At 42.7% G+C, this 27,617-nt stretch overlaps 1 protein-coding gene across 2 annotated transcripts in view; it reads right to left on the minus strand.

The window, feature by feature from the left end:
• SERPINE2 (serpin family E member 2) overlaps positions 1-27,617 on the minus strand; it is a 63,724-nt gene that overhangs the window by 31,504 nt on the left and 4,603 nt on the right. The window contains exon 1 of one of the 2 annotated variants that reach the window (XM_055290790.2): positions 23,149-23,304. The exons of the other annotated variant lie outside the window; for it this stretch is intronic. The gene's annotated coding sequence lies outside the window, so the exon portion shown is untranslated. Of the gene's footprint in view, positions 1-23,148; positions 23,305-27,617 lie in introns of those variants that run through there. 2 annotated transcript variants of the gene reach the window in all.

The following is a 27,617-nucleotide window of genomic DNA, read 5'->3' on the forward strand; positions in this document are numbered from 1 at the left end:
TTGGAGGGAAGACCATAAGCCCATCACTAGAGCCATCACCACAGGCATATCCTTCCAAATGCCAGGTATCTCCTTCCCTATGTTCTTCTAGTTTCTCTTATTTCAAACCTTTCTCCTTTCCAGTATGGGGAATGTTTATGAAATAGTTGGATACTGCTTTGAGTTTTAACCATGATTTAACGTAGTAAATAATGGGATGGTAGTTTTGCAAATTCCAGACTCAAAATATAAATATAAATTTATAAATATAAATAGACCACTTGCCAATAGCAGACATTAGAAGAACCCACTCTCTATAGACCAATGGCGTCAACCATCTCTTCTTCACAGGTGATGCTCAAATATGCAGCTCAAATCCTCAAACTCTCTGCTGAATTTCAGTGCTATAGTTTCAACAGTTTGCTACCTGTTTTCACTTGATTGTTCAGAAAAATTATCCACTGGTGGGGAGGGGCACTGGTCTCCAAAAATCTACCAACTCTTCTCTTTTTCAAGAGTCACAGTTTCTGTTGATAGAGCTTGCTTACCCAAGCCTGAGCCTCTGCTTCTCCCCCTTAGCCTCCACCTAGCAACAGTGACACTTCTACCCAACTCCTTCCACGGTGTGTGTGATGTTTTGCCTGATTGTTAAAGATGGGGTTCTTTATTCCCTTCTTTGAATTCCTATAGCATTTCCTATTTGCATGTCTCTTTTTAGTTGTTTTCCAAGTATGTTTTCTTTCCTCCCAAGTAGACTGGAAGCTTACGGAAAGTAGGGACTTTAGACTCCTGGTGCCCACAGGGTCGGTTTAGGGCCTTACCATTCACTGGTAGACACAAAATCAGAGGTTGACCCGTGGGACTAATCCAGCAAGTGTTTGCTGTGCAATACAGAGTGTTCTAAAAATATTTTTAGCAACTAAAAGTCAAAAAACGTCACAAGTCTAGATTAGGGTTATTCTCAGGAAAAATGAAAAGGAATGGAAGTTCTGGTACTACTGGGCCCTCACCCCCATGGCAAACATTCTGCACAGCCGCCACCCCTTATGGGCTGGGCACCCACTTTCCAGCGTGCCTCGCTCCTGCTGCTCCCTGCTGCCTCACACCCTGCCATGGCCGCCACTGCCATCACCTCTCCAGACTGCGTGAGCACCTGTGACTAGACCCCTTAGCCTGGAACCGGTGATGAACAAGTGAACAGTGGCGACTAGGATAGCCAGTCACAAAACATGAAGCTCATTTTCTACCTAATAAATTCTTCTTTTTATGAAATAAAATAGTTTACATATAGTGCATGAACAAATGATAATATGACACTAGTCTGCTCTATGTAGCATAATAAATAAGTTATAGGCAGACAGTTTGATGGGAAAAACCACTGGAAAGACTCTTCTGGGTCCGTTCATAGCTGGATGGTACACACCTATTTTGGGAGGACACAGAAGCGTCTAATGAAGGAAAAGTTCTCCATCCCCTCTCATTCTCTATAAAAGGTTTAAAGTGATCATGTTTTATAAAACATATATAATATTTAAAAACATTATATCATGGGAAATATCAAATATACGCAAATATTTAATACTCCCCCGCTATATTCAACATCCAGAAAAAAATTATCAGCTCATAGCTTGGTTTATTTCTACTCAAATCAAAGATGATTTTGGAGTTAACTGCAGACATCATATAATATCATTCAAAATAATTTCAACATATAGACTAAGCCTAAGGATTTAAGATATATATATCCATAACATCATTATCACACCGCAAAATAACTCCTTAACATGTCAAATATCTAGCCTATGTTCGCATTTTTTTAATAGTATATTTGAATTAGGATCTAAGTAAGCTCCACACATTGCAACTGGTTACATCTCTTGCCTTTGTTTTTTTTGTTTGTTTCATCTTCCACTAGTTGCTTCATTTTTAACTTTTTCCTTGGAATTTTTTTTGTTGAAGAAACCAGTTTATTTGCCCTGTAGAGTTTCCCCAGGGTAGATTTTGCTAACTGCATTAATGCGATGCTGTTCAACAAGTTTCTCTGTCTTCTGTCCTTCCTGTAAACTGTTAGAGCTAGAGCAGGGGTCTTCAAGCTATGGCCCATGGGCCAGATCTGGCCACACTTTTTGTTTTGTCTATGGCTGCATTTGTGCTATGATAGGGAGCCTGTAATCCCAGCACTTTGGAAGGCTGAGGTGGGCAGAGTACTTAAGGCCAGGAGTTCAAAACCAGCCTGGCCAACATGGCATAACCCTGTGTCTATTAGAAATACAAAAAATCAGCTGGGTGTGGTAGCACATGCCTGTAATCCCAGCTATTCTGGAGGCTGAGGCGTGGGAATCTCTTGAACCCAGGAGGCGGAGGCTGCAGTGAGCCGAGATTGTGCTACTGCACTCCAGCCCAGGTGACAGAGTGAGACTCTGTCTCAAAAACAACAACAACAACAAAAATGTACAGGCAAGGTTTGTGGCTGCCAAACTGAGACTTCTGAATGGCCTTAAGTAAAATCGTGCTGTCCAGCATTCAGACCAAACATTTCTCATCAGTACTTTGCCAACACTCTTAAGGGTGTTTGGCAAGAGGCATTCTAGAGACTCTTCAGGAGGTGAGCCATGGAGATTAAGGCTGTCTCTTTGACAGTAATTGTTAATGTACAAGTAATCGGGGTTTAGCCTCGCATATGGTCTCTCTCAAATCTGTATAAGCATTACTGAAATAATGTCCACCAAGACTTGTCTTCATTTTCCAAACATCTACCACATTTTCTTATGATACCAAATCAGGTAAACAAGCAAACTAAAGTACATGTTGGTTATCCTTGGGAAGTGTACTGAGTATTCGCAAAATGACTCAGCATCTTTAAAATTTAGAGAACAAACAGGAAATGCCAACTTATTAAGGGGACAGCAGCTTGGTAGTTTTAAAATGTGTTCTTTCAGGTTACTGGAGAAAGACTTAGAGACATCTGAATTTTTTCTTAAATTTTTGTCTGCCTTCAAAGTGTATTCTCATTCTATGACACTAATTAATTTGGCCAAAAAGGAACCTAAAAATGTTTAGGAAATAACTTTTCAGCCACTGAAAAGTATGGCAGCAACATCCAAATGGTTCCTTCAATGAAAAGACACATATTTTATTATTAAGTACACTCTGACATCAAGTACCTTTTATCCATGTATTATCCATTCTGAAATCTCTTTGGGTTGATGGGAAAAGGCCAGGGGGAAGGAGGGGATTACAGCTTTTTTTTTTTTTTTTTTTTTTGAGACGGAGTCTCGCTCTTGTCGCCCAGGCTGGAGTGCAGTGGCGCAATCTCGGCTCACTGCAAGCTCCGCCTCCCGGATTCACGCCATTCTCCTGCCTCAGCCTCTCCGAGTAGCTGGGACTACAGGCGCCTGCCACCACGCCCAGCTAATTTTTTTGTATTTTTAGTAGAGACGGGATTTCACCGTGGTCTCGATCTCCTGACCTCGTGATCCGCCCGCCTCGGCCTCCCAAAGTGCTGGGATTACAAGCGTGAGCCACCGCACCCGGCAGGATTACAGCTTTGTTAGCAGTCTGTCTTTTAAAATTCAAGATTACAGGATATTTATTCTATTTTCCTCTAAGTTTCTGGGAAAATTCACCTAAGGTTCAAATTCCAATCCTACGACCCGTTAACCAAGAGATCCAAGGCAAGTCACAATCTTCATCCATCTTAGCTTTGTCCTCTGCCATATTAGAAATCATATCTCAAGGGTGGCCATGGAAATTCAATAGGTGCAAACAGAAAAACTTAGTAACCAGCCTAATACCTGGCTCAGAGCAAGTGTTCTGTAAATGCTGGCTCTTTTCTTCTGGTCCTCTTCAATGCTCAAGACCTGAAATACTCTGATTTGTATTTCAGCAACTATTTAGAAAGTCTCAAGGATCAAGCTAAGAAAACAGTCAAACACTGCTACCTTGATAAAGCCTTGTCTGTATCTTTATAACTTCGTTAGACTATTTAAGACTCAGAAACAGATGAAGACAATACTGGTGCATTTTGCCGTCTCTATAAGAGAATTGAGGGGTCCATTACTGTGGGAATGGGGGCGGTGAATATGTCCCAGAAAACCTTTAATAGTGCTGAGATATGTTTTTCAGTCTGCTGACTCAGATCATTAAATCTGGTTTACTTATGTATCAAGTCGTACAGGCTTTTCTTTTGATATGTCTTTAAGACGTAATGGTCCAAATGGCTGATTTCCTAATCCAGCAACCAAGAGGTGACCCAAGACATTATAGTGACATTGACCAATGGTTCTCAATCTTTAAAAACAAGGAAGTACCTTTTTAATTTCTCTCTTCAGTAAGAGACATGGAAGTACCTTTTTTAGACATAAATATTACACATAGTTCATGACTATGTTTTTAGTATTTGTAAAAATACATAAAATAGAACCATGAATTCTTAAACATGTTAATAAAATGTAAATTCTTTTTATCAGTATCTAGATATGTTTCAAGAAATCATATTTTGAGATATTATTTATCAATCTATAATCAAAACTGGGCCATGAACATGATTTCTCTGATCCTTTAGAAGAACCCTGATATGCCTGTGGGCCTCCAATTCAGAGACAAGAAACTAACACTCTCTGGATTCTTGCCAATAAAAAAGTGAGTATCAAGTCTTAGAAGTGTAAATTGATTTTTAAAAAATCTTTCTTAAAGGCAATCACTAATATGCATAAATAATCTTAATAACGTATCTACCTATTGGAACAGTAATACCCCTTCTATCAATCAATCCTAATGTAATAATAAAAAAGGTTCAGGTCCAAAAATGTTTACTATTATTTTCAGTAGCAAAAGTATTGCAATATTCTGTGCAATAAATAATTGCAATAGCAATTATAATTGCAAATTAAATCTCCAATGGAGGGGACACTGTGGGTGACCTTTTACCAGCTTTGTGCACTTATCCCCTAGTTTCTATGTGCTTTGTTGCTAACGGTTTATACCTGTTACCTCAGTCAATTACTAGTGGGAGTTGAAGGCCACTTTCTTAGTTGGCCCTAAGTGGTTGACAGTTCACAAACACCATTCCCTCCCTGAGGGCTAACAGCCATTGACTACTGGTCTGCTTGTTAACTGACTCTCCAGAGCTCCCCATGAGCTCTGAGTGTGGGACTTCGCCTGGTATTTCTTGCTTGGTTTCTTCCCTTTATAATTCCCACTTTTCCCCTTCCCTTACTATTTCACCTGGGAGCACTTCCTTAATGAATCACTTGCACTTTATCCTTGGCTCAGGGATTGCTTCTGGGAGAACATAACCTAAAGTGTCCAACAATAAGGAACAGTTAATGACATCCATCCAACACAATATCCTTTGGATGTTAAGAACCTATCTCTGAAGAAAACTTAAAGACACGGTAATATATTCTGGATATAACTTAATTGGAAAAAAACCTATGGTATAATTAACTATGTAAAAATTACACACAGGCACAAATTAGCGGGGCGTGGTGGCGGGCACCTATAGTCCCATCTACTCGGGAGGCTGAGGCAGGAGAATGGCGTGAACCCGGGAGGTGGAGCTTGCAGTGAGTGAAGATCGTGCCACTGCACTCCAGCCTGGGCAGCAGAGAGAGACTCCATTTCAAAAAAAAAAAAAAAAAAAAATTATACACAGGCACAAAAAAAGACTAACAGGACAGATATTAAAATATCTATATAGTTATTTCTGATGGTGGGAATATGAATATTATTTATTATTCTGTATACTGTTATGTATTCTTCAAAATTTCTGTAATGAAATCGCCACTTACACCAAGCATCCCTTTTCCTTTTATCAGAAACTTAGACTCTGGAATAGCTGAAATGTGTTCTAAAGGGGAGCAGAGAAGGTTATGGAGCACAACAGTGGCTAAACCAAAGGATCATAAAACTTTAATAAAAATGGTATTTACTGGAAAAGGAGAAAGAGTTGAGAAATAATAGAGTGGAATCTTTTTATATACACTAAGATAAATGTTACACCCCATTACAACCCACAGACCATTTCATGTTGAGTTTTTTCAGTAAATGGTGGTGCTATTTTGGTGAACATGATTTGACCTATTTATGTGGCCAAATCTACATATTAGATATTTAATGGCAGGGATTATGACTTAATTTTTTTATTCTCTGTGTTTAGCATAGTACCTGGTATATAGTAGTAACTCGATATATGTTGGGTTTCCTTGCCCTTCTCCCCGGCTCACTGAAATAGGAACGTGGGAGCTGCTGAGTTCCTGCCTGATAAAACCCCATATCCTCCATGAACACTGCCAAAGTGGTGCTCTCACAGCCTAGAAAAGGCATCTCTGTTTATCCATAAGGTATGGACTCTCCTTGTGAGCAAAAGAGGGCCTCCCAGCTGACAGAACGGGCCCTCCTTCAGGTGGCCTTTCTGGGGTGATTTGCACAGGGCAGTTTGGAGACCTAATGCAGCGTTCACTTGCACTTTCCCTCTAGCTGGGTCCTGCTCCCTTTTCACAAGGGAGAGGAGGGAAGTAGGGGTTTGGGCTCCATTTTGCTTAGCTAAGCAGGTAACTGGATCAAATTGGTTTAGAAAGCTCCCAGGGAGTAAGAACAGTGGTTGTAAGAATAATTTCGATTATATGTGAATGTTTTAGGTTTTTCCCTCGGTGGCTGGCTGTTTCCTGAACCTGAATGATAGAGCTGGCTTTGGCTTAGTAAGAAAAAGGCAGCCTGTAAGGAGTGACCAGGCGGTAGGTGGGGAGGACTGATAATGTCATCCACAGTTCCCTACTGCTGCTTTGTGGGTTTCAGGAGGTGCACCGTGTCAGGAGGCTGGAGCTCCTCTATTCCTGCAGAGGAACAGCTGCCCAGTCACTCAGCCTGGGGTTCACACCTTCCCCAGTGCTTGTTGCAGGAGGTTCAGTGTGGTGTGTGCATGTCCACCTCCAGCTGCCAAACTTCTCAACAGGATGCAGATGAACCTGGGCTGACAAATTGGATAAGGTGGGCTGGCAGGCCAAAGCTTCAATTACTAGTACCACATCCTTTCCCTTCTAGGATGCACAAAAGTAACTGGCCTCATTCCTTCCTCTCCCAAATAGAGAAGCCTTGGCTTGAAAATTCCAGGGAGTGGCCACGAGAGGTGGCTCATGCCTGTAATCCTAGCACTTTGGGAAGCCAAGGTGGGTGGATCACTTGAGGTCAGGAGTTCAAGACCAGCCTGGCCAATATGGCGAAACCCCATCTCTACTAAAAATACAAAAATTAGCCAGGCACGGTGGTGCACACCTGTTACCCCAGCTACTCGAGAGGCTGAGGCAGGGGAATCACTAGAACCGAGGAGGCGGAGGTTGAAGTGAGCCAAGATCACGCCACTGCACTCCAGCCTGAGCAACAATCAAGACACTGTCTCAAAAAAAAAAAAAAAGAAAAAGAAAAATTCCAGGGAGAACCACTATGTAAATTGGTATCAATGCAGTCATTGCATTGATGAGAAACAGTCTAGGACTTCAGACGCAGACTCTGATTCTAAACTAAGGAAAGTCAGAGGGAAAGTCAGAGGGATCATTGTGCGGCGCCTGGGGCGAGAGTGGGAATGTGTGTTCTCTTGTGCCCTAGTGCAGGCTTTCTTTATCTTGGCACTACTGACATAACTCTTCAGTGTGGGGGCTGTCTTGAGTACTGAAGAAGGAAACCCATACCCACCTGCATACAGAAGACTCTAGATTTTCCTGGGGCTCAAGTGCCCAACAAAACCCACTTTATTCCTTTGAAGTCAGGGTAGTATTTCCAAGGTTGCCGTGTAAACAAGTGTCCCCTATTAAGTTGGTTTATCCCTTCATTTATCCTACAAATATTAATGAAGCATCGCAGTGCCAGGCCCGGCGCTGGGATGCTAGAGAGAGAATAGGCATGAAAAGGGGCTTGGCACCTGCCCTCTTACCTCTCAGAGTCTCAAGGCATGGTTCTCCACCTGGGTGACTCTGTCGCTCAGGGAGCACTTGGCACTATCTGAAGACATTTTTTTGGTTTTCACCACTGGGTGGGGGCCAGGGAGGGTGGTGCCATGGCATCTGCTAGGTGGGGGCCAGGGAGGGTGGTGCCGTGGCATCTGCTAGGTGGGGGCCAGGGAGGGTGGTGCCGTGGCATCTGCTAGGTGGGGGCCAGGGAGGTGGTGCCGTGGCATCTGCTAGGTGGGGGGAGGCCACGGATGCTGCTGAGCAGCGCCCACAATGCACAGGGCAGCCGCCTGCAACAAAGAATTATCCAGCGAAATGTCAGTAGTGCCAAGGTTGGGAAAGCCTGGTCTAGAGGGGAAACAGACCTTAATCAAATCGTCTTATTACTAAATTGATATTTACTTTCATTTTCACGTATTTACTTTACAAATGCTCTGACATCGAGGAGAGTGTGTAAGAATGGAAGCAGAGGCACACCTGGGCCGGGGTGAGAGGCAGTGGCCAGGGAAGCGCTCCTGGGAAGAGCCACATGGGCAGACATTGGAGGATGGGCTGGATGTGACCGGACAAAGGGGTGGAGAGATGGGGGCAGGGAAGAGTATTCCAGACAGAGGCTCTCAAGTTCAAACAAACCTTGTGTTGGGAGGTACCGTGGATTATTCTGGAAATATTTTTCTTTTCATACCATCATCACCTTACAGCCTTTGCAAGACAAGGGCAACTCTGTGTCCATGACCCCAACAAATAGGCAGCTCATCAAGACATACTGCAGAACCCAACTGGACAGAAGCTGGAACAATCATTCACACTCCAGTGTCTATCTTGTTCCATGGCTCTCTTTCTCAACACCCGGCACTGCGCATGACAACAGGCAGGAATCAAAACCGTAAGTTGACATTAAAAGCCTGAGTTTCATAAAAGGAAAAAGTGATAAACTAAAAAACTGATCAACTGGACCTCATCAAAATGAAAAGTTTTGCTCTGCAAAAGATCCTGCAAAGATGATGAAGAGACTAAGAGAAAATATTCTCCAATCACGTATCTGTCAAGGGACTAGTATCTAGACTACATAGAAAACTCTTAAACCCCAACTGTAAAAAAAATCGGATTAGGAAAAAAAAGACATGGACAGATATTCCATTAAAGAGGATGTATAAATGGTAAATACGTCCATGAAAAGATGTTCAACATCATTAGCCATAGGGAAATGCAAATTAAAACCACAATGAGATGTCACTACATGTCCAGATGAATGGCTAATACTAGTGACAATACCAATTGCTGGTGAGGATGTAGAGAAACTGGATCACTCACACATTGCTGGTGGGAATATAAAATGGCACAGCCACTCTAGAAAACAGTTTGGTAGGTCAGGTACGGTGGCTCACGCCTGTAATCCCAGCACTTTGGGAGGCCGAGACAGGCGGATCACCTGAGCCTGAGGTCAGGGGTTCAAGACCAGCCTCACCGACATGGTGAAACCCTGTCTTTACTAAAAATACAAAAATTAGCCAGGTGTCACGGCAGGTGCCTATAATCCCAGCTACTCAGAAGGCTGAAGCAGGTGAATCGCTTGAACCTGGGAGATGGAGGTTGCAGTGAGCTGAGGTTGCGCTATTGCACTTCAGCCTGGGCGACAAGAGTGAAATTCTGTCTCAAAAAAAAAAAAAGAAAAAAAAAATAGTTTGGTAGTTTCTGTTTATTATTTATTTTATTTTTTTTTAATGTAAGTTTGGCCATTTCTTACAAAACTAAACATGCACTTAACTGTATAATCCAGCAACGGTGGACATTTATTAGAGAGAAATGAAAATCATTTCACATGAAAACCTGTATACCAATGTTCACAGCAACTTTATTTTCTAAATTAGCCCCAAAGTGGAAACATCCCAGATGTTCTTCAGTAGGTGAATGGCTAAACAAACTGTGGTACATCCACACCACAGATTACTACTCAATAATAAAGAGAAATAAACTACTGATACACAAAACAACTTGGTTGGATTTCAAAGAATTATGCTGAATGGAAAAGCCTATTTCAAAAGGATGCATACTGTGTAATTCCATGTATATAACATTGTTGAAATGACAAAGGTGCAGAGATGGAGAACAGATCAGTAGTCACCAGAAGTTAGAGAACAAGAGAGGGAACGGGGTGGGTGTGACGGTAAAAGGGAGGCGTGAGGGGTCCCTGTGGTGGAAGTGTTCTGTATCTTGCCTGTGGTGATGCCCACACAAGTCCATACATGTGATAAAACTGCACAGAAGTAAATGCACACACCCCAGCGAGTACATGTAAACCTGGTGAAATCTGAATAGGGTGGGTGGATTGTGTGATGTCAGTTTCCTGGTTGTGGTACTGTACTACAGTTATGGAAGATAATGCCTTCGCAGGAAACCAGGTAAAGGGTACACGAGAGCTCTCTGAATTACTTTTTTTTTTTTTTTACAACTGCATGTGAGTCTATATAACTATCTCAAAATAACAACAAAAAAACCCTACTGTAAAATTTTAGTCAGCAAACAAATGCCAAGGTACCTTAAGACAGCTCTTTTTATTTCTTACTTTTCCCTGTACTGCAAATGTACAATTATACAAAATTGTAATATTTTTGGTCCTTTTAAAAAGAATAGCTACAGTTTTAGGGTGCTTGCATAATTGTACATTTTCATAATTATTTGACTTATAACAGCATTAATTCTTATTCTATAAGAAATTAACAAAATTTAGGGCACTATACATGGCCCCTGCAGGCTCCTAAGACAAACCACCCAAGTTCAAATGTCACCTCCACTGCCAATTAACTGTATGACTTTTGACAAGTGCTAGCCTTCAATGTGCCTCAGCTCCTCCATCTGAAAATTGGTGTAATAGTAGTTCTTACTTTAAGAGTTGTTAATGAGGATTTTAAAAAGTACTATGTCTCAGGATCTTAGGACAGTTCTTGAGGCCCCACTCAAAGCTGGCCTCTGCCGCTACCCCATTTACCACCATCATCACAAAGGCCTGGGGTCCTCTCTTCAGCCTCTGAAGGTCTACAATACAGAGCAGCTTAACATATCCTCAAGTACAAAATGTTCAAATATTGTAATTTCTAAAAATCAAAATGAATGTTTAAAGCTGCCTTTAAGACTTGTGGTCTTTTTTTCAATTTCCTTTATTTCTTTGCTGTTAGAGGGAGTCCAGGGTCTCTAGCATATGATTTTATCAGACTTTCACATCTGGTCACAGGTCCTCAGGGAAGGTGACTTGAGAGGCCTTGCCCTTCCCAGGGGAAGCAGCTCAGCCCTGTGACTCCATCGACAGCCCTGGTGATGGGCTTAGGAAATGACTGATGGTCACTGGCGACTGACGGAATGGGCGTCAGGCTCTGGCGATTTTCCTTGTGTTCTTTCCAAGGCTGCCAACCTCATGAATAAGGAAGTGTTTTCCTACCAGCCTGGAACTGAAATAGGGTGGGATTATACTAATTATATAAGAATTATACTAATTCTTTAAGAAGTTTTAGTGTGTCAAAGCCAGACCAGCCCTGCCTCAGTTGTCAACAGACTCCATGATAGAAGTCTAGAGTTTAGGCCAACTCTCATCACAGTTTTGTTTAGATGGATGAAATATCTCATATAGAAAATGCTTGATCACTGCTCAGAGAGATCATGTAGAAATAAATCTGAGCTCCACTGCAAAACCTATTACAATGGTAACTGGAAGATGAGGTAATCCAGGAGAAAAACCTTCCATTTTTACAAGCAGACTCTAAAACACAGTGCTTCTCCAAAAAAAAAAAAAAAAAAAAAAAAAAAAAAAAGGTAGGAAGATATATAGAAGTCCCTTTATCATAGAAAACTAGGATGAGAGGAAAAAGTACTCCTCACCCCAACCCTGCTGTTCTCCGAGGCTCCACATCTTTCTAAGTGACACCACCAACCATCCATCCAAGAACCTAAGCCAAAGTCTGGAAACTGTCCTTCATCATTTCCTTTATCCCACAGAACCATCAACAAGGAAAAGCTCTCTATCGTTTGAATGATCCACCCCTCTCAAGCTCCTCTATCCCCAGCCCAAGCCACCAACATCTCCGGAGGAGGACACTGGTCTCCTGGACCCAACTCTCTGCCTGCACTGCCCCAGTGGCTCTAAAACCTGAGTCAATCCCTATGATGACTTCTCTATGCTCTCTGAAGAAAATTCAGAGCCCTCTCTCCATAACCTCTGAGTCGGCCTGTCTGGTCTGGATTTGGCTTCGTTTTCCACAGACAGCAGGCCCCCCTCAACTACAGGAAATACGTTCTAAGGCCCTTAGTGGATGCCTGAAACATGGAAAATTTGGAACCCTATATACATTGTTTTTTCCTGTTCATAAGTACCTAGGATAAAGTTGAATTTATAAATTAGGCATAGTAAGAGATGAACAACAACAATAGTATAATAATAAAAATATATTGTTTTATATATATTATACATATGGATAATATACTATAATAAAAGTTATTGGAATGTGACCTCTCTCTCAAAACATCTTACTGTACTGCATGTACCAATTTTCAGACTGCAGGTAACTTAGGCCACCAATAAGGTGGCGACTACAGTGCCCTGTCCTCCTTGCAGTTTACAGAACATGGTTGGTTCTTCCCAGCCTCTGGCCTTCATGCCTATGTTCCCTCTAACTGGATCACTGTCATCTTCCCTTGTCTTTGTGTCCGTGAGCCCACTGGGGACCTTGTCCGTCCTGTTCATGGCACCCCAGCCTCCAGCATGGCACATGGACACTGAAGTGCTCAATATATAATGGAGGCATTGATGAAAAAGCAAAGCTTTCAATGATCTGTTGATTACCATCATGTATTAAGGTCAATTACAGTGGCCACCATCTTATAAGCAGGTATGGTCTAAAGTACTTGAGGAAGTCTTTTTTCTAAAAAAAAAAAAAAAAAGAATGTACACTTATTTCTAGAGCAAAGTTTCACAACCTTGTCACTCTTGCCATGTGGGTCTGGATAATTATTCATTGTAGGGGGCTATCCTGTGGATTGCAGAATGTTTAGCAGTATTCCTGGCCTTTACTCAAGAGATGCTAATAGCACCCCACCCAGATGGGCCAACCAAATGTCTGGAGACACTGACAAATGTCCCTGAGGGACAGAGGAAGGATCACCCCTGGTTGGGAACCACTATTACAGAGAAAGGTTAGTAATTGGTGGTTAGCATTTTAATTCTGCCTCCAAAATGCCTAGTTAACCCACACTTTGTCTGAATCGCACAAGTAATGATCTATTTTAATATGGTATCGCCTAACCACCATTTACATCATTTTAGTGGGAACATGCATTCCAAACCCCTAGTAATATTTATGAACCACCATGGAAAGGTTGAATTGTCTATCCTGAGAGACTCAGCTTAGCCTCCTGCATCAGTATTCCAGGTGACGTCTGAAGTGAAATGGTACGAAGAATGGAGGGGAAGGTATAGGACTCAGAAGAGAGTTGGAGGATGGATGGGTCTTTTCATATCTGGTCTGACCATTCATTTGTGTTTGGCATATAAAAACAGAATAGAAACAAGATAATACCTTAGTGTTTCGGGTCCTTCCGGAAAGCACGATCCCATATATTTCCATGGTCGGGCAAAACCCAGGAATGAAATGTGAAAGACTAGGACTCAACACTGATCTCACTCCGTTTGCCCCTCTTCAACTAATATAATATGCTGCTGAGCTTGGAACACCTCTTCAGGAATGCGAAATGATTTCCTAGTTTTACCTGCCACATTGCAACAACATTTTCAATTATTGGCTAAACTGCAAATGCCCCACGAGTCATTTAAATAAATCTCACACGTATGAAATAGTCAATTGTGTTCTCTGAGCAATTCCCAGCTGTAAAAATAGAGCCACACCGAACATATTTTTTTCTGCAGCTAATTGAAAATACTGCACATATAATGCATGATTTAAAGCACCCAGGAGGAATTTCAATCTGCATTCCCTATTTTAAATGTACAATCAAATGCTGTCTTAAAGTGCTCCACATATTTAATTCAATATTACTTGCCTGAAGCCCCACTCCTAAATTTTAGCACTATGAATGGATGTTTGAAGGTTTTTAATGCTCCAAGTGACTTTTTAAAACAATGGCTTTAACAGGGCTGCTTTTCCTGAGGAAACAAACGCTCTTAGACATGACTGGTTCAAACCTCTATGGCCCAGAGAAAATTTCCAAAATAGCAGCAAGATGCCTGCCAGGAAAAAGAGACCATGGATAAGGACATCCTTCGTTCAAGAGTCAAACCTGTGGTCTCATAAGTGCTCATAGCTGTTGCCCTGGCATTCGATATGCCCTTGACATTCTTGGCAGTTGATCAAGATGGTTCATCAAAGGGTGGGTGAAGGCAGCATCTGTGGAGGTGAAGAAAGAAAGGGTGCCCGAAAGCTTGGGATCTGGGAAAAGGGGGTGCCACAAGATGTATGATCATCTTCCATTTCTAACAGAGCTTGAGAGGTTGTACAAACAGTTCATATGCTCTCCTAGTCAACAAAACAGTGATTCAGGGCCTACATCAAGAGGGAAGCACAAGAGTAGAAGCTTCAAAGATGAAGGGAAGACAGAGCCTGACCTTAAGAGCCCGCAGACTAACAGATGACAGAAGTCCTTAAGGACTAAAAGGTAGAAAGTGACACATTGAGTTTCAGTCAAATGAGGAAGGTGGCTATTTGCCTTTACTTAACATGAAATAACACTATCAGTTTATGTGTTTCCCACCACAGGGTAAATTAGGAAGAGGAGGTGAAAATCAGAAGAGCAGCCACACCTCTCCCTACTGGGAAGGATAAGACAGTGACCCACAGTGGTAGCAACCAACAAACCATAACCAAAGAATTAAAAGTATCCAAATTTAAAGTTAAGGCGGGTGCAGTGGCTCACATCTATAATCCCAACTTTAAGAGGCCAAGGCGGGTGGATCACATGAGGTCAGGAGTTTGAGACCAGCCTGGCCAACATGGAGAAACCCGGTTTCTATTAAAAATACAAAAATTAGGCTGGGCGCGATGGCTCACGCCTGTAATCCCAGCACTTTGGGAGGCCGAGGCAGGCGGATCACAAGGTCAGGAGATCGAGACCATCCTGGCTACACAGTGAAACCCGGTCTCTACTAAAACTACAAAAAATTAGCCGGGCGTTGTGGCAGGTGCCTGTAGTCCCAGCTACTTGGGAGGCTGAGGCAGGAGAATGGCGTGAACCTGGGAGGCGGAGCTTCCAGTGAGCCCAGATCGCGTCACTGCACTCCAGCCTGGGCGACACAGCAAGACTCCTTCTCAAAAAATAAAAATAAAAATAAAAATAAAAATTAGCCAGTTGTGGCAGCTCACGTCTGTAGTACCAGCTACTCAGGAGACTGAGGTGGGAAAATCACTTGAACCCAGGAGGCGGAGGTTGCAGTGAGCCGAGATCGCACCACCGTGCTCTGGCCTGGGTGATAGAGTGAGACCCTGACTCAAAAAAAAAAAAAAAATTTAAAGTTAAATGACATAATGAACACCAGATATGTATTTATTGAACAAGTGAAAGTACTGGTCATAACTTAGTGTTCTTCCTTAGATAACCCTTAACTTTTATTTCACGAATTAAGAAACAGGAAATAATGAAAGGACTCAGAAATTATCTATTTCAATCACCTGTCACCAGGGGCTATTCTCTTACATTAGCTGACATTACAAAATTAGTCCTTAAGACACTCCCAATCTCTGGAAATGAAGGGACCTAGTATGTGGAAATTTGCTGAACCACTAAACCTCTTGTGCTAACTGACTAGGAAATTCCCTACAGGCAACCCAGAACTAAAACAAATGGTTTTAGTTCTATGACATGGGCCATTAACTTGCTTTCACATGGTACTTACCAATTGATATGGCTTGGCTGTGTCCCCACCCAAAATCTCGTCTTGAATTATAATCTCCATAATCCCCACGTGCCAAGAGCAGGACCTGGTGGGAGGTGATTGGATCATGGGGGTGGTTTCCCCCATGCTGTTCTCATGATGATGAGTGAATCTCATTAGATCTGATGGTTTTATAAGTGTCTGGCATTTCCCTTGCTTGCACTCACTCCGTCCTGTCACCCTGTGAAGAAGGTGCCTGCTTCTCCTTTGCCTTCCATGATTGTTAAGTTTCCTGAGGCTTCCCCAGCCCTGAGGAACTGTGAGTCAATTAAACCTCTTTCCTTAATAAATTATCCAGTCTGGGATATGTCCTTATAGCAAGGTGAGAACAGACTAATACACCAATCAAGCCTCCTATAACAAGTGGGCTTCCCATGAAGATTTTGTTAAGGTGGGGAAAGTCCTTATTGGTCAGAGGACTCTCTTGTTATTTACCTGTCTCTTGTGAGTCTGGTAATTGTTAGTCAGTCTCTCTGACCTGCAATGACCCTGGGTATCCTGACAAACTTCAAGTTTGTCTTCTCTGCTTCATGCTGGGGATCTCCCTCAGTGATGCCATCTAAGCAGCCAGTGTCTCTGACACCATACAAATAAAATGCAGCACCATTTGGTGATCCAGCCCATGTTTACTCTTCTCCCTTTGGCAACAGTCACTATTTACTTACTATCTTTCCCAGGGCAATAGAGGGAAGGCAGGAAAGTGCTGAGCTTGTATTCTACAACCTGAGAAGGAAGTAAGGAAAAGGAAGAGCTCAATGTAGCTAAATCAGCTTCTTAACACACCTAGTCTACAGGTAGGTTCATTTAAGCAGTTCAGAAACTTTTAAAAAGGTTCAGAAGAAATAAAACAGAGAACATCTTTCCTATCCTCCCTCCAAATATATCAAAGATGTCATATTAAAATACATGGATTCCAGTAGTACACGTGGAATAAACATTTCCCATCTTTTATTAGGTGACTAAAGGGCTACTTTGAGATATGTTTTGGCACCCACAAAAGTAATCCTGTGACACTGGGTAGACATTCTTTTCTTTTTCAGTTCTCCATTCTGGCTCTTGTAATCAAGGTGGGTTTCTTGCACCAAGCCTCTCTACCCAGGCCTGTTGTAGGAAACCCATGCAGCTTTGGTCCGTCCATATCCTTCAGTGTAACTTTTTGGCATGAATTACACGTAAAACAGTGACGCAGAAAGAGTCTGAACTGGGTACAAGAGGTTGGTGGTCCCCGATTCCCACATTTTGACTTCTGAGGAAAAATGATATGAGCCATTTTCCAAAATATAGTAAGTAAATAAAAATATCTGTATCGGCAGGCACAGGGTGTAGAAACACTTCTAAAGTAGGAAAAGGGAATGAGGGATGGGGAAGATATGAGAAGACAACTTCCACTTTAAGAAAGGTTCCTGTGCTTTTATCTCCAACTCTTTGCTCCTTTTGCTTTCTTCCTTCGGTACAAAGAGTTTGCAAAGAAAATCTCAAAAAAATTTTTTAAAAAGGTGATCACTGCCGGCCTCTTCCTGCCAAGCAAGCACCTATCAAACGAAAAAAGTTCTTCAAAGCTCAGAAAGCATGTTAAGTGATGGGAAACATGGTTCCGAACCTGGCTTTAGTCACCCAGCTACTGAGCTTCTTCCTGTAACCTGACTCCATTTCCTTTGCTACAGTTGATGCTAATGCCTTGTGAAGGGATTTAAGGGCCAGGGGACGTTTGCTATTTCCCAGAAGAAACCTACGCCCATTGAACACTACTGTGGAACAGGCCTGTTGTCTAGTCCTGGGCCTGCCTGCAATGGGTATGTCACATATCTGATCTGTGACTCAGTTTCCTCATCTATAAGATCAGTGAGAAGCCTCCTTCCCCACCATGAACTTCAGAGAGCTGCTATGAGGATCACATGAGATGCGATGCTGAAGAACAAGTCAATAACTCTTAGGTACCACAGAACTTTTCTTCACAAGACCAGCCTGCTGCCCTACTGCCAACATCCAAAGCTAAGATAGGAGAACAGGGACTTCTAGAATTAAAAGTCAATGACAATGGAAGTTCTCCTTCTCAGCTTTATCTAACCTCTAGTATAAGAAACTGCACCAACGAATCTTTAGGGATCTTTTTGTCATGAAGTTGCATTTTATAGGGGAGAACATCTCCCCAGTTACTCAGCCAACTATGGAGACAATGATCCCCAACAATGGGGCTGGTGAGTAGCTGCACAGAAGATGGGGGAAGAAACTTTCATAAAGCCCCTACTATGTGCACAGCTCTGTGAACACATCATCTCACAGACTCTTATACACAGAGATGCAGAGAGGTTGGGGAACCTGCCCAGATCACACAGAAAAAAAGAGCAGATGGGGGTGCCCACCACGAGACTGGCACTGCCAGGGGCTTCTCCCAGGGACTTCTCCCAGGGACAGGTCACCTGCCCACCCCTTGTCCAATCCCCTGGGTCTCTTTTCATTCCCTCAGTCAGAGTGCAGGATTGGCACTAACCCCATTCCCCAGCTTTCACCTCTCTTTTTCCTCCCAGATGTAAAAGTGTGTTTCCAGCACATCTGACCAATTTCTCCCACATTGCAAGAGTGAGGCTCCCCCCTCCTCCAGCGTTAATTCTTTATTTCTTTGATTAACTTCTAATTCCCATGTGTGCTTGGATATAGGGCATCCCCCAGATAAGACAGCCCTCTTCTTTTCCCAATGAGAAAATCCCTACCCCCCACAAATTTTGGCCAATCTGCCCAAGTAAACTTTATGACTCACATGAAATCACATACACTATGAGTTAGAAATAGTACTTTTCATTCCATGTCCACCTTCCATGAAGCAATTTAGCTCACAGTCTTCCCAGGTAGTGTCCACATGCCTGTCCTCAATTTGTGAGTTGTCTAACCATTCTTCTAAGCACAGCACCTCCTTACCTTCCAAGTTGCCTATGACACAGCACTTGTCAAAACAATGTGCAACACTGCCACTGTAACACCTACCTTAGGCCATCAGAAGCCCTTCAGAGTGACCAAGAAAGTTGCCCTCAGAGGTAAAAATATATTCACGATCCACACAGCATATTCGTGATCGTGTTACTTTTAAAGTGACCTTCAATGGTCTTAATAAAATTTCAAATGACAGAGGGCAGCTAGCTCCCCAGGAAACCATTTCCTCTTCTTGCCAACCGCGGAGCTGGGCTACATTTCCTAGCCTTCAAGGTAGGTGGGCGTGACCATAAGGCTGAACTGTACTTAATGAAATAGGAGAACTGACACATTCCACTCCCAGGCCTAGCCTATCAAAATCTCCCATATGAAGTCCTCCATTATCTTTCTGCTTCCACCAGTTCAATGCTGACAAACCACGTGACCTTAGCAACTGCCTGTTAAAAAAGGTGGAACCACAGACAGGAAGAGGCTGGGTCACCAAATCACCAGGTTTCACATAAACACGCCCACTTTGGGCTTTATAGAAGTGGAAAATAATCTTCCATCATGTTTGAGTCACGGTACATATTTGGGTTTATTTGTTACAACAACTAGCACTACCTTAACTAATTCAACGTTCAATATCTGGCAACCCTGAAGTTATAACTTCAGGAACAAGTACTAAATCTGTATTCAATTTCTTTGCCTCTCTTTTTAAAATTTAACCCCTTTTCATGAAGCAACCTCGATATGCATTCACAATATGCATTGACTGAGAGAATTTCAGGCGAATGTGCCTTCCCCATCTGTTCTCAGCCAGTCACTCATGGATCTCATCTATCTAGCTTTTTTTTTGTGAACTCTAATGATTTTGTAAGGACCCTACTAGACAGCAACTCCCTTTTTGCAGAATAATTTTGAGGAAATTTTTTGCTTCATGTTCAGGCACACAGTTTCCAAGCCGGGACACTCTTTTTCATAGAGAAAATTCTGTATTTCAGTGCCTTTTCATGACGTACTCAGAAATTGCTCAGGTGCCATTTTCAGTTTATGTGCCTGGCCCAGAAGGGATCAGGCCTTAATGCAGGCTTGTGTATTCCCATGTCTTGCTGTCATAGATATTTAATGTTTCACACCTTTCCAAAGTTGTCCATAAAACTTTTGTCTTCCTTTTAAGGGAATTAATCTCTCCTCTGTGAAGAAGTTACCTGTTTTTCTTCAGCCATAAAGAGCACATCAGAGACTAAATAGCCAACTCTTAGCTGATACAAATCAATAAATACCAATTCTACAAAGTTTCGGGCAAAAAGAATTTTGTGGAGAGTCAAGTAAAAAAAAAAAATGAGGACTGTCGTGCCCAGGAGGGCTATCTAGACACTGGTGTTTATCAGCTATGTGCCAACATTTCCCTCTGCAGAGAGATTTACCTCTGGCACAAAACAGTGACTGACACTTAAGTCCCTTCTCTGCATGAAGGGCTTGGCATTAGCACTACTGAGCCCCCCTGCTGGCAGTCTGAAAGCTGGGCGTTACTCCCCTAATCTTGCATAGGAGGACACCTGTCGCTCGCCCAGATTCCTCAGCTACAGAACAAACATCTTGGGCCACCAGCCTCTCAGGCGGTGAGGCAATGCACAGAAAGCACTTTCCTGGCCCATGGCTCTCACGGGCATCAGGGACTGCTCCAGTCTTCAGGGTCACAGACTGCTCTCCTGGTGTCCTGTCCTAACTGAGAGGGAGGGGAGGGGACTTCCACGCAGCCTTCCCCAACAGTTCAGTCCACACTGACCACTGCCAGCTTGGCCTCCCAAACATGTCACTGGTATCAACTCATTTTGGCAGCTGATTATTGATCCAGTACAGGACTTAGGGACAAGGGGGGAGTGGTAGAAGTGGTTGGCTCTGGTGGAGGAATATGTTATCACCATGATAATAAAAAAAACCTGAGGTAATTTCATTATTGCTTTCAGATCCTCTACAAATGCTCCCTGATTGCCTCCCCTCCCTCACACCATATGCCACTGTTCTAGACTATCTCAAATTGTTATTAAGTATCACGGATGTGCCCTTTCTACCTAAATAGATAAACCCCTCAAAGATTGGCCTGTTTTGCAGATACTTCTGTGCCCCTCTAAGCACCTATTACAGAGTAAGTGCTCAAAAACTAGCTCTTCAGCTGCACGCCACCCAAATAAAATAGCGTGCCACCTTCAACTTCCTTCTTGTCCTGTGTTGGGTGTATACATTAAGAACAAGTCTTGTAGACTCTCTTTTACCCTCTGGAATGAATCTTCCTCGAGAACACAGGAGTGAATACAGAGAAGACACAATAGAGAAAAAGCGCATGAATCAGCCATGGGGCTCTAGGATCAGGTTGTAAGAGCCACCAAGTTATGGGGGCTGCTAAGGGCTAATCAAGGGTGAGTGGCAGGTGATGGCAGTTCTGTCATCAAACTGTACCCAGACTTGGCATCTGGAGAGGTAACAGGTGACAGGAGTCAAAGACGTGAATTCTCAACCTGCCACAGCCCTGCCTTTGCCAAGTGACTTGAGTCACTATATTTCCTATTTCCCATTTCCCTGCTTGTTAATTGGGGACACTATGATCTTTCTCTGCAAGGAGGGTAATATCCTCATCATTCTCTATTCTCTAGCTATGGAAATAAAGCACAGAGAGGGAAGTATTTTGCCTAAAGCCATACACTATGAAGTGTGGACCTGGGGTTTGAAACCAAGTTTGTTTGACCTCTAAACTCATCCTCTGCCCGGCAATGCTCTGACCTTCAATCTGTGAGGCCGTGCATCACTGCTCAGCCACATGGCTTAGCCTCAATCATTACTAAAGACAGTGTTTCAGGATCCAAAGTGTCCACCACAGAGAGACACAGACCCGGAGTCTATATCCCATCAGTGGGAATGGAGCAGGGTGTTCTACACATCTGAATCTCATTTTTCTCACCTATAAACCAGGAATGATTTCTACCTTACAACCGTTGTTAGGATTCAACAGGATCATGTATAAAATATGCCTAATAGTACTTGACACACTGATGATGCATAATTTTCCACTTCCCTCTCCCCTTGGAAGTACTTTTTGGGCTCCTCTGTGCCAGGTATGGTGGAAGGAGGCCAAAAGAATAAGATACTCCACTTGGAGGTTCCTAACAGGGCAGAGAAAACACATGCAGAACCAGAACACAAGGTAGAGAGCAGTACACAAGCATAATTTTGCCACCGTACATGTAAAAAATGTACTTGTCCCACTCATAGAAATTTTAGGCTAAGAAGTGACATATGCATTGGAAAAACTATGTCTTCATATTTTCCACTATGCTAAATTAATTTAAATTAGTATGATCAGAACTTTGATATTCATGATTTACCACCTTGCTGCACAAGAACAGGTTTATCATGAATACTGTGGCATCCTTAGCCAATCCTCCAAATTGTTATTTTAACTAACATGTCATTAAGAAATTAGCACAGGTTTGGCATAATAGGAGTCTTTTAGTATATAAATTTCAAAGCGAAAAATCCACACCTTTAGAAAGAAAGCTCTCCCTTACAATTAAGTCATCATACAGATTCTCCCTGGCATCCCCTAATCTCACTGTTAGAGCAACAATTCAGGTGTGGGCATATACTCAGACTGCTGTATGAAGTCCAAAGTGGATAGCTGCCAGTAAAATCCTTAAAAAATCCTATCAATGGTAGCAGAAAACACATCTCCTATCTGGGAATGCTTGCTAAGGTTAACCCAACATTCTCAGAACTCTTTTGCATATTGACGGAATCAAATCATAATTAAATGACCATCACCATGTGCTTTAAAAATATTCACCATATGTTTAAAATAGTTATTTCTTGGTATCTGGACATCACTGGACATAGCAGAATGATTTTTTCAGTCAGAAAAACAAGAATGAAAAGAGAAGCCTCTGGATGCTGCCTTTGCAGAGACCTAAATATTAAACCAAATAGATTATTTTTTCTACTGCATAGACATTTTTTGTTTTGTTTTATTTTGAGACAGAGCCTCCTTCTGTTACCCAGGCTGGAGTGCAGTGGCACAATTCTGCTTACTGCAACTTCTGCCTCCAGGGTTCAAGTGATTCTCATTCCTCAGCCTCTCAAGTAGCTGGGATTACAGGCGTGTGTCACCATGCCCAGCTAATTTTTTGCATTTTTAGTAGAGACAGGGTTTCACTATGTTCAGGCTGTTTTTGAATTCCCGGCCTCAAGTGATGTGCCCACCTCAGCCTCCCAAACTGCTGGGATTACAGGCGTGAGCCAGCATAGACATGTCTGGCCCTGCATAGACATTTATTCGTTATTCACAACTAACCTAATGGAAAAAAGCAGCCAGCATGGCAGGGCTACCTGCAACGTGCTCCCTGGAAGATCTCTTGGTAACACTGCTGTTTACATCTCACAAATGCAAGGGTGGAGTCAGAAGGAGGTTATTTCACGCAACAGCCTTCTTTTGCTTCATGGCCAACGCACAAGAGCCTGAAGCCTGCGGGCAGGACAGATGACCAGGTGATCATTGCGGAGTACTGCCCACTGAGAGTGCAGCAGGAAAGGTGGCTGGAAACAAAGCATGCAAAGACACAGAGAAAGTCACTCATTCATCAGGTCAAAGGCACAAGGAAGACATGAGTCTCGGAGAAGTGCTCACCTGTACTCGTGTGAACAAATATTACCCAGTGCCACAACCACAGCCACCTCGTGTCCCGAAAGTCAGCTCCATTCCTGCCACTGTGCTTAGCGCCTAAGATATACTCTTCCCTTCATCCTCACAACACTTAAGGGGTGGCCCTTAAGCCTAAACACCTTTAGGCCCAACTCACGGATGGGCTTGGAGATGTTTAGAAATTTGGCTTTGGCTCATGGCCTCCAACATGTAGCCTCTAGATTCAAACCAATGCCTGCTGGCCTCCAAATCCTCCACACTCTTAATTACTATACAGTGGCGGAAAAGGAGGAAACACATATTTTTAAATGACAAATTTTGAAATAAAGGTAACTATAAACCTTAGAAAAAGAAGTTAAATCGCAAACAGAGTTCAATTAAGCATCTTTGAAAAGTCATGGCACACTTGTTCTGTGGTTCTGCTGAGTTTTATCCGGCTCAGCTTAAGTTATTCACTTGGACTCTGTGTAAATCTACCTTCTCAATCCAAAGGTCAGTACTAATTTTAGATTTCAGTCCCAGAAAAAAACAAGTGTCTAAGGAAGGAACTAAGGGGCCAAAGGCATAAAACCATGATTCAAACGTACCACAGAGATACTGGCCTCTTTCTGTATCATGTGTTTTGGTTGTGATACTAGGGCTATCATGCAGCACGGCGAGGAGGTAGTCTTGAAAGCAGGAGTGTGCTTTGACACGAATTTCTTTTCAAGAAGGTATAAACATTGATGGGATGTAAATCTTTGAAAACCCACGGTATCAGCTCACAGTTCACACATCTACAGACCCAGGTCCAGGCTCTGGCACTGACACATAAAGGCTGGGCGGCCCTACCTATATACAGGGTGTGTGACTTTGGCATACAGGCCGTGTGACCCCCACACACTGCATGACCGTGGACCCTTTATCTCTGCCACACCCTTCCTTCCCAACTACATGAGTGGGAATGATATCAGCATCTAGCCGAGAGGCAGGCACTAGGCTCTAGGAGATCACATAGCGCCTCTGTTACAGGGAAAACAGAAGGAAAGGCAGCTGCGGAACGCCAGGCAACACCGTCCTCTCCACACTCCCTTTCCTCCTAACCAAGGATTGGCCATGTGACTCGGGATTCAGCCAATCATAGAACCTCCCTCCTCTGCCCACAGCCATTGGTACAGGGAAGGGCATGTGCCCATGTGACTTAGCATCAGCCAATCATAGGACCTCACTCCTCTGCCCACAGCCATTGGTACAGGGAAGGGCATGTGACTGAAACTGAGCCAATCAGAATTCCTCCCTAGGATTTTCTTTTTTCTTTTTTTTCCCGGCTGGAACTGGCTGAAAAGTCCCTCTTTCCTCCTCACTCAGGAGGCTGTAGGGAGGTAAGCCTGGAGCTACCTACAGTCATGGTCCCGGAGAGGACCACCACAATCAGCAGAGAGAAGCAGAGATGAGAGGCAAGGAGAGAGAGAAGAAAGCCTCCAAGTCCTCAGTCTTTGGTTCCAGTCATCTTCAGGGCCAGAGTCACCTCTCCCATGCTTGAGTGGGCAGTGTCAGCCAACAGCTCTCTGCCTTGTTTCTGAGTTATTTTGATTTGGGTTTGTGCTCTTGTAAGCAAAAGATAATGCAGTAGTTAATAGTTCCTATAATCTTAACAGTGACCAAATCCTCAGTAAGAATAACTTCTTGAGTGGATTTCTTATTTAAAAACTGAAGAAATAAATTTTAGTAGAGGAAGCAAACACTGCCTTTATTTACATAGCACTTTCCCGAAAGGAAGAAAGAAACATCCATTTTCATTTGTAGTCACCTTATTCATTTCCGAGTGGGCTTTGTATTTGGCATTAAACTCTTTCACATACCCACATCCACCTTCAAGATTTGGCCCATAAAAACTTAGGATAAAAACAAGTGGTTATTTTTTCTATAGCTATATTTGCTGGCACACATGGAGGGCGAAAATTGGGGTAGGGGTAAGAGAAGGCACTGATGCTATTTTTGGTATGCTCTCAAGAGAAATTCCCCAGGTTACCAGAGTTCTCACTAGGGGTTGGGGCTGGGGCATGGTTTACAAAAACTAAGTGCGTTTACCAAGATTTGCAGCCGTAACAGGAAATCCTTTCTGACTCTTGATGGGATTTTTTTCTTTTATATTGAAGTCTCCTCATATTACTCTTCAAAGACTTAAATAAGAAAAATGGAAAGGCACAATGGATGTAAATTCCAATTCTCAAATGATCTTCTGAAGCAAAGGATAATGTCTTAGGTCAAACTGTGGCAAAAGCCTGGGTGTTCCTGATCTAATCTTGAACTAGGGTGTCCGCCCCTACCTTTGGAGGAATCCTAGGACATGTTTGTCAAAACATACGAGTGGAATTACAAATAGAGGACTGCTTGGGCTCAGTGGCCATCCTCATGCACAGAAAGAATCCCAGAAGGGATGCCGACTTCCCTGGACTGGGCTTACATCCAGACCTAGAAATCTAACAGCAGAATAAAGGCAAGACTCACTGACTGTAGAAATAGACTTGGCCTGTTGGATGGAAGGTGGTATTTCTCAAAAGAGAAATAAAATCGTACTAATCTTTCAGTATTCTTAAACTGGGAACTTGGAGACAAGAGATAACCTAAAGATGTAGTTTATTGCATTTGACTCCATTCTGTACCTAAGGGTATTTTTTAAAAACCCAACAATGGTTTTCAGATTAGGCATGCAAGCTACTCATGAGGAAAGATGGTTTGAAAAGGGAAGATAGGCACATTTATGTGTGGACAACAGGTTGACAAGATTCAAGTATATGGGACCTAATTTATTTAAAATTTTTATGAATGCTCTAAGTGGGAATACAAACTAAATCTTCATGTTGGCCCATGATGCTCTTTCTGAATATAATGCTGAATGATTTTATAGGCTTAAAAAAGTGAGAGACAAGAACTTTAAGGTATATAAGCACAGGATAATGCATTTATGAAAAAATTTTATCTAGACTTGACATTTATGAGAAAGCCACATCAAAAGGAAAGTGAGCCAAGAATTTATAGGTTTTAAAAATAAGACACCTTTCAGATCATTTATTTCAACATACCCATTATATAGACAAGGAAACTGAGTTCTAGATGGTAACCTACACACTCCATTGGTGGTGCAGCCCATACCCTCTCCCAGCCTGCTCTTTCCACCAAATTTGATTGACGATATCAGCCAAAAAAGTTCCATGACAAAAAAAAAAAAAGTCACCAAGAGGTCATATATCACCATCACCAAGGTTAATAGAAATAAACCAAAATGCATTCTCCCACCCTGTAAAACCACGAAATGCAGAATGCAGCCCAGCCAATAGACCTCAAGGAGGGCAGAACCATGCCAAAGGGGAGGTTCAGATGAGGATAACTGAAGTGAACACAGGCACAGAAGCGCTTCTGTACTAGACTTCCGCTTTTCTCTAAGTAATGTTTTATCTCAAAAGACAAGGTTAATCAAAAATTTAAAATGCCTGAGGATATATATTACATTTGCTAGTACCAAAATGAGGGCTGGAGGTCTGGCAGAGAGAGCTCCCCTTTGAGTCGGGAATACAAACACTCTTCCATAAAGCATGCAGTAAACTTACAAAAAATATGAATATGGTTTAGTTCAGACATCTGTTAATTGCCTTTGGGCCACACACCGCTGCTGGTGCAAATAAAACTAAAACACAGGCACGTCTTTCTGGAGCTTAGAGTCTACTGGATAGGGCATGTTGCTACAACACAAAAAACTGCCATCATTGAGGTAGGCACAGGGAGGGGTGACGTGTGCATACACTGCACATGTGCCACAGAGGGCTGGGGTGGTGACTGACAGCAAGGCCTTTTTGAACCTGAGTCTTGAAAAAGGAGAAATCAGCCAGACAATGAACACAGGAGGAGAAAGGGAATTCCAGGCGAGGTACAGAAAGAGCAAAGGCAGAAAAGCACTGGGCAGTACCAGTGGAGTTTACAGGAGGTTCAGTTTTGCAAGAAAAGAATGTTTCAGGCAGGGGACAAGGCAGGGAGATGGGAAGGGAGTGAAGAAAGCTTTGACTCTGTTGGGTCATTACAAATGGCCAGCAGCCTGGTGAGCCCTTGGAGCACTGTGGAAAGTTCCCTGGCTGCATGCTGACAGGAACTGAGTTCTGGGTCAAGACTCTGCCCTAGG

Source organism: Symphalangus syndactylus, chromosome 8, assembly GCF_028878055.3.
Source record: "Symphalangus syndactylus isolate Jambi chromosome 8, NHGRI_mSymSyn1-v2.1_pri, whole genome shotgun sequence".
NCBI classification, from domain to species: Eukaryota; Metazoa; Chordata; class Mammalia; order Primates; family Hylobatidae; genus Symphalangus; species Symphalangus syndactylus.